This window comes from Idiotropiscis lumnitzeri, unplaced genomic scaffold (assembly GCF_059441095.1).
Source record: "Idiotropiscis lumnitzeri isolate Australia: NSW breed Sydney's pygmy pipehorse unplaced genomic scaffold, RoL_Ilum_1.0 HiC_scaffold_150, whole genome shotgun sequence".
NCBI classification, from domain to species: Eukaryota; Metazoa; Chordata; class Actinopteri; order Syngnathiformes; family Syngnathidae; genus Idiotropiscis; species Idiotropiscis lumnitzeri.
In genome coordinates, this window is record NW_028283688.1 from 480,001 (window position 1) to 488,157 (window position 8,157).

Genomic DNA, 8,157 nt, shown 5'->3' on the forward strand with positions numbered 1-8,157 from the left:
AATAGGCCGGCGTCTGCCACACTTAGGCCGGAGAGGAGCACCTTCCCCGGGCACGGGCGGGGAGCGAGCGCCCCCAGCTCCATCGCTCCGGGGGTAATAGGCCGGCGTCTGTCACACTTAGCCCGAATAGGAGCACCTTCCCCGGGCACGGGAGGTGCCAAGCGGCCCCTAAGTCTACCCTCATGGAATCTCCGGAGGAGGAGGGCGGGCGTGTGTCACACTTGGCCCGAATAGGAGCACCTTCCCCGGGCACAGACGGTGCCAAGCGGCCCCTAAGTTTGCCCTTATGGAAGCTCCGGAGGAGGAGTGCATGCTGTGTGACAGTGAAGCCGAATAGGAGCACCTTCCCCGGGCACAGACGGTGCCAAGCGGCCCCTAAGTTTGCCCTTATGGAAGCTCCGGAGGAGGAGTGCATGCTGTGTGACAGTGAAGCCGAATAGGAGCACCTTCCCCGGGCACAGGCGGTGCCAAGCGGCCCCTAAGTTTGCCCTTATGGAAGCTCCGGAGGAGGAGTGCATGCTGTGTGACAGTGAAGCCGAATAGGAGCACCTTCCCCGGGCACAGGCGGTGCCAAGCGGCCCCTAAGTTTGCCCTTATGGAAGCTCCGGAGGAGGAGTGCATGCTGTGTGACAGTGAAGCCGAATAGGAGCACCTTCCCCGGGCACAGGCGGTGCCAAGCGGCCCCTAAGTTTGCCCTTATGGAAGCTCCGGAGGAGGAGTGCATGCTGTGTGACAGTGAAGCCGAATAGGAGCACCTTCCCCGGGCACAGACGGTGCCAAGCGGCCCCTAAGTTTGCCCTTATGGAAGCTCCGGAGGAGGAGTGCGGGCGTGTGTCACACTTGGCCCGAATATGAGCACCTTCCCCGGGCACAGGCGGTGCCAAGCGGCCCCTAAGTTTGCCCTTATAGAAGCTCCGGAGGAGGAGTGCATGCTGTGTGACAGTGAAGCCGAATATGAGCACCTTCCCCGGGCACAGACGGTGCCAAGCGGCCCCTAAGTTTGCCCTTATGGAAGCTCCGGAGGAGGAGTGCATGCTGTGTGACAGTGAAGCCGAATAGGAGCACCTTCCCCGGGCACAGACGGTGCCAAGCGGCCCCTAAGTTTGCCCTTATGGAAGCTCCGGAGGAGGAGTGCGGGCGTGTGTCACACTTGGCCCGAATATGAGCACCTTCCCCGGGCACAGGCGGTGCCAAGCGGCCCCTAAGTTTGCCCTTATAGAAGCTCCGGAGGAGGAGTGCATGCTGTGTGACAGTGAAGCCGAATATGAGCACCTTCCCCGGGCACAGGCGGTGCCAAGCGGCCCCTAAGTTTGCCCAAATGGAAGCTCCGGAGGAGGAGTGCGGGCGTGTGTCACACTTGGCCCGAATAGGAGCACCTTCCCCGGGCACGGGCGGTGCCAAGCGGCCCCTAAGTTTGCCCAAATGGAAGCTCCGGAGGAGGAGTGCATGCTGCCTGACAGTGAAGCCGAATATGAGCACCTTCCCCGGGCACAGGCGGTGCCAAGCGGCCCCTAAGTCTACCCTAATGGAAGCTCCGGAGGAGGAGGGCGGGCGTGTGTCACACTTGGCCCGAATAGGAGCACCTTCCCCGGGCACAGGCGGTGCAAAGCGGCCCCTAAGTCGGTAAAGGTTGAAATAAGTAAATAAATACAAAAAGGACGAGGGGGGAAAAAAAAAGGCAAAAACGTATAAAATTCCCCCATTCATTTCAATGGGCTCGGCCGAATTGGGCTTGCGGGACCGCCGAGGGCACGCCGGAGGGCGGTTGAGTCGGTAAAAGTTGAAATAAATGAATAAATACAAAAAGGACGAGGGGGGGGAAAAAAAAGGCAAAAACGTATAAAATTCCCCCATTCATTTCAATGGGCTCGGCCGAATTGGGCTTGCGGGACCGCCGAGGGCACGCCGGAGGGCGGTTGAGTCGGTAAAAGTTGAAATAAATGAATAAATACAAAAAGAACGAGGGGGGGGGGAAAAAAGGCAAAAACGTATAAAATTCCCCCATTCATTTCAATGGGCTCGGCCGAATTGGGCTTGCGGGACCGCCGAGGGCACGCCGGAGGGCGGTTGAGTCGGTAAAAGTTGAAATAAATGAATAAATACAAAAAGAACGAGGGGGGGAAAAAAGGCAAAAACGTATAAAATCCCCCCATTCATTTCAATGGGCTCGGCCGAATTGGGCTTGCGGGACCGCCGAGGGCACGCCGGAGGGCGGTTGAGTCGGTAAAAGTTGAAATAAATGAATAAATACAAAAAGAACGAGGGGGGGAAAAAAAAGGCAAAAACGTATAAAATTCCCCCATTCATTTCAATGGGTTCGGCCGAATTGGGCTTGCGGGACCGCCGGGGGCACGCCGGAGGGCGGTTGAGTCGGTAAAAGTTGAAATAAATGAATAAATACAAAAAGGACGAGGGGGGGGAAAAAAAAGGCAAAAACGTATAAAATTCCCCCATTCATTTCAATGGGCTCGGCCGAATTGGGCTTGCGGGACCGCCGAGGGCACGCCGGAGGGCGGTTGAGTCGGTAAAAGTTGAAATAAATGAATAAATACAAAAAGAACGAGGGGGGGGGGAAAAAAGGCAAAAACGTATAAAATTCCCCCATTCATTTCAATGGGCTCGGCCGAATTGGGCTTGCGGGACCGCCGAGGGCACGCCGGAGGGCGGTTGAGTCGGTAAAAGTTGAAATAAATGAATAAATACAAAAAGAACGAGGGGGGGAAAAAAGGCAAAAACGTATAAAATCCCCCCATTCATTTCAATGGGCTCGGCCGAATTGGGCTTGCGGGACCGCCGAGGGCACGCCGGAGGGCGGTTGAGTCGGTAAAAGTTGAAATAAATGAATAAATACAAAAAGAACGAGGGGGGGAAAAAAAAGGCAAAAACGTATAAAATTCCCCCATTCATTTCAATGGGTTCGGCCGAATTGGGCTTGCGGGACCGCCGGGGGCACGCCGGAGGGCGGTTGAGTCGGTAAAAGTTGAAATAAATGAATAAATACAAAAAGAACGAGGGGGGGAAAAAAAAGGCAAAAACGTATAAAATTCCCCCATTCATTTCAATGGGTTCGGCCGAATTGGGCTTGCGGGACCGCCGGGGGCACGCCGGAGGGCGGTTGAGTCGGTAAAAGTTGAAATAAATGAATAAATACAAAAAGAACGAGGGGGGGAAAAAAGGCAAAAACGTATAAAATCCCCCCATTCATTTCAATGGGCTCGGCCGAATTGGGCTTGCGGGACCGCCGAGGGCACGCCGGAGGGCGGTTGAGTCGGTAAAAGTTGAAATAAATGAATAAATACAAAAAGAACGAGGGGGGAAAAAAAGGCAAAAACGTATAAAATTCCCCCATTCATTTCAATGGGCTCGGCCGAATTGGGCTTGCGGGACCGCCGAGGGCACGCCGGAGGGCGGTTGAGTCGGTAAAAGTTGAAATAAATGAATAAATACAAAAAGAACGAGGGGGGGAAAAAAAAGGCAAAAACGTATAAAATTCCCCCATTCATTTCAATGGGCTCGGCCGAATTGGGCTTGCGGGACCGCCGAGGGCACGCCGGAGGGCGGTTGAGTCGGTAAAAGTTGAAATAAATGAATAAATACAAAAAGAACGAGGGGGGGGGAAAAAAGGCAAAAACGTATAAAATTCCCCCATTCATTTCAATGGGCTCGGCCGAATTGGGCTTGCGGGACCGCCGAGGGCACGCCGGAGGGCGGTTGAGTCGGTAAAAGTTGAAATAAATGAATAAATACAAAAAGAACGAGGGGGGGAAAAAAAAGGCAAAAACGTATAAAATTCCCCCATTCATTTCAATGGGCTCGGCTAAAATGGGCCTGCAGTACTGCCGAGAGGCCGCCGGAGGACGCCCTAGTAGGCAAACGTTGATCCCCACACACGAGGGGTCAGTTAGGCGACCAGGGGTAGCGTTTAGGCGACCAGGGGTAGCGTTTAGGTGACCAGGGGAAGCGTTTAGGCGACCAGGGGTAGCGTTTAGGTGACCAGGGGTAGCGTTTAGGCGACCAGGGGTAGCGTTTAGGCGACCAGGGGTAGCGTTTAGGCGACCAGGGGTAGCTTTTAGACCAGGGGTAGCTTTTAGGCGACCAGGGGTAGCGTTTAGGCGACCAGGGGCGTTGCAGTTCCGCCGAATTGCATTAGGGGCGCTGCAGTAGGCAAACGTTCTTCCCCCCTAGTCAGAGGGTCATTTGCCTACTTCCCAGGTTTACCCGGGTTTTCCAAAACACCTGGGGCACATTTTCAGGGATCACGTTTTTAGAAACAAAAATATTCATAATTTCTTCTAAGTCCCCTTTCCAGCGGGGAACTTTGAAACATTGTATCCGACCACTGAAGGCTGTTGGCGGGCACGGCGCGGCAAACAGCCCGCACTCAGGCATGGAGCTCCGGGGAAAGTTGCCTAATTTCTTCTAAGTCCCCTTTCCAGCGGGGAACTTTGAAACATTGTATCCGACCGTGGAAGGCTGTTGGCGGGCACGGCGCGGCTCATAGCCGGCCCTCAGGCACGGAGCTCCGGGTGAATTTTCACAAATTTCTTCTAAGTCCCCTTTCCAGCGGGGAACTTTGAAACATTGTATCCGACCGTGGAAGGCTGTTGGCGGGCACGGCGCGGCTCATAGCCGGCCCTCGGGCACGGAGCTCCGGGTGAATTTTCACAAATTTCTTCTAAGTCCCCTTTCCAGCGGGGAACTTTGAAACATTGTATCCGACCGTGGAAGGCTGTTGGCGGGCGCGGCGCGGCTCATAGCCGGCCCTCGGGCACGGAGCTCCGGGTGAATTTTTACAAATTTCTTCTAAGTCCCCTTTCCAGCGGGGAACTTTGAAACATTGTATCCGACCGTGGAAGGCTGTTGGCGGGCACGGCGCGGCTCATAGCCGGCCCTCGGGCACGGAGCTCCGGGTGAATTTTCACAAATTTCTTCTAAGTCCCCTTTCCAGCGGGGAACTATGAAACATTGTATCCGACCGTGGAAGGCTGTTGGCGGGCACGGCGCGGCTCATAGCCGGCCCTCGGGCACGGAGCTCCGGGTGAATTTTACAAATTTCTTCTAAGTCCCCTTTCCAGCGGGGAACTTTGAAACATTGTATCCGACCGTGGAAGGCTGTTGGCGGGCACGGCGCGGCTCATAGCCGGCCCTCGGGCACGGAGCTCCGGGTGAATTTTTACAAATTTCTTCTAAGTCCCCTTTCCAGCGGGGAACTTTGAAACATTGTATCCGACCGTGGAAGGCTGTTGGCGGGCACGGCGCGGCTCATAGCCGGCCCTCGGGCACGGAGCTCCGGGTGAATTTTCACAAATTTCTTCTAAGTCCCCTTTCCAGCGGGGAACTTTGAAACATTGTATCCGACCGTGGAAGGCTGTTGGCGGGCACGGCGCGGCTCATAGCCGGCCCTCGGGCACGGAGCTCCGGGTGAATTTTTACAAATTTCTTCTAAGTCCCCTTTCCAGCGGGGAACTTTGAAACATTGTATCCGACCGTGGAAGGCTGTTGGCGGGCACGGCGCGGCTCATAGCCGGCCCTCGGGCACGGAGCTCCGGGTGAATTTTACAAATTTCTTCTAAGTCCCCTTTCCAGCGGGGAACTTTGAAACATTGTATCCGACCGTGGAAGGCTGTTGGCGGGCACGGCGCGGCTCATAGCCGGCCCTCAGGCACGGAGCTCCGGGTGAATTTTCACTAATTTCCTCTAAGTCCCCTTTCCAGCGGGGAACTTTGAAACATTGTATCCGACCGTGGAAGGCTGTTGGCGGGCACGGCGCGGCTCATAGCCGGCCCTCGGGCACGGAGCTCCGGGTGAATTTTCACAAATTTCTTCTAAGTCCCCTTTCCAGCGGGGAACTTTGAAACATTGTATCCGACCGTGGAAGGCTGTTGGCGGGCACGGCGCGGCTCATAGCCGGCCCTCAGGCACGGAGCTCCGGGTGAATTTTCACAAATTTCTTCTAAGTCCCCTTTCCAGCGGGGAACTTTGAAACATTGTATCCGACCAAAGGAAGGCTGTTGGCGGGCGCGGCGCGGCTCATAGCCGGCCCTCGGGCACGGAGCTCCGGGTGAATTTTACTCAATTCTTCTAAGTCCCCTTTCCAGCGGGGAACTTTCAAACATTGTATCCGACCACTGAAGGCTGTTGGCGGGCGCGGCGCGGCTCACAGCCCGCCATCAGGCACGGAGCTCCGGGGAAATTTGCCTCATTTCTTCTAAGTCCCCTTTCCAGCGGGGAACTTTCAAACATTGTATCCGACCAAAGGAAGGCTGTTGGCGGGCGCGGCGCGGCTCACAGCCCGCCCTCAGGCACGGAGCTCCGGTGAAATTTGCTCAATTCTTCTAAGTCCCCTTTCCAGCGGGGAACTTTGAAACATTGTATCCGACCAAAGGAAGGCTGTTGGCGGGCACGGCGCGGCTCATAGCCGGCCCTCGAGCACGGAGCTCCGGGGGAATTTGCCTCATTTCTTCTAAGTCCCCTTTCCAGCGGGGAACTTTGAAACATTGTATCCGACCAAAGGAAGGCTGTTGGCGGGCACGGCGCGGCTCATAGCCGGCCCTCGAGCACGGAGCTCCGGGGGAATTTGCCTCATTTCTTCTAAGTCCCCTTTCCAGCGGGGAACTTTGAAACATTGTATCCGACCACTGAAGGCTGTTGGCGGGCACGGCGCGGCTCATAGCCGGCCCTCGGGCACGGAGCTCCGGGTGAATTTGCCTCATTTCTTCTAAGTCCCCTTTCCAGCGGGGAACTTTGAAACATTGTATCCGACCGTGGAAGGCTGTTGGCGGGCACGGCGCGGCTCATAGCCGGCCCTCGGGCACGGAGCTCCGGGTGAATTTGCCTCATTTCTTCTAAGTCCCCTTTCCAGCGGGGAACTTTGAAACATTGTATCCGACCACTGAAGGCTGTTGGCGGGCACGGCGCGGCAAACAGCCCGCACTCAGGCATGGAGCTCCGGGGAAAGTTGCCTAATTTCTTCTAAGTCCCCTTTCCAGCGGGGAACTTTGAAACATTGTATCCGACCGTGGAAGGCTGTTGGCGGGCACGGCGCGGCTCATAGCCGGCCCTCGGGCACGGAGCTCCGGGTGAATTTTCACAAATTTCTTCTAAGTCCCCTTTCCAGCGGGGAACTTTGAAACATTGTATCCGACCGTGGAAGGCTGTTGGCGGGCACGGCGCGGCTCATAGCCGGCCCTCGGGCACGGAGCTCCGGGTGAATTTTCACAAATTTCTTCTAAGTCCCCTTTCCAGCGGGGAACTTTGAAACATTGTATCCGACCGTGGAAGGCTGTTGGCGGGCACGGCGCGGCTCATAGCCGGCCCTCGGGCACGGAGCTCCGGGTGAATTTTCACAAATTTCTTCTAAGTCCCCTTTCCAGCGGGGAACTATGAAACATTGTATCCGACCGTGGAAGGCTGTTGGCGGGCACGGCGCGGCTCATAGCCGGCCCTCGGGCACGGAGCTCCGGGTGAATTTTCACAAATTTCTTCTAAGTCCCCTTTCCAGCGGGGAACTTTGAAACATTGTATCCGACCGTGGAAGGCTGTTGGCGGGCACGGCGCGGCTCATAGCCGGCCCTCGGGCACGGAGCTCCGGGTGAATTTTCACAAATTTCTTCTAAGTCCCCTTTCCAGCGGGGAACTATGAAACATTGTATCCGACCGTGGAAGGCTGTTGGCGGGCACGGCGCGGCTCATAGCCGGCCCTCGGGCACGGAGCTCCGGGTGAATTTTACAAATTTCTTCTAAGTCCCCTTTCCAGCGGGGAACTTTGAAACATTGTATCCGACCGTGGAAGGCTGTTGGCGGGCACGGCGCGGCTCATAGCCGGCCCTCGGGCACGGAGCTCCGGGTGAATTTTCACAAATTTCTTCTAAGTCCCCTTTCCAGCGGGGAACTTTGAAACATTGTATCCGACCGTGGAAGGCTGTTGGCGGGCACGGCGCGGCTCATAGCCGGCCCTCAGGCACGGAGCTCCGGGTGAATTTTTACTAATTTCTTCTAAGTCCCCTTTCCAGCGGGGAACTTTGAAACATTGTATCCGACCAAAGGAAGGCTGTTGGCGGGCACGGCGCGGCTCATAGCCGGCCCTCAGGCACGGAGCTCCGGGTGAATTTTTACAAATTTCTTCTAAGTCCCCTTTCCAGCGGGGAACTTTGAAAC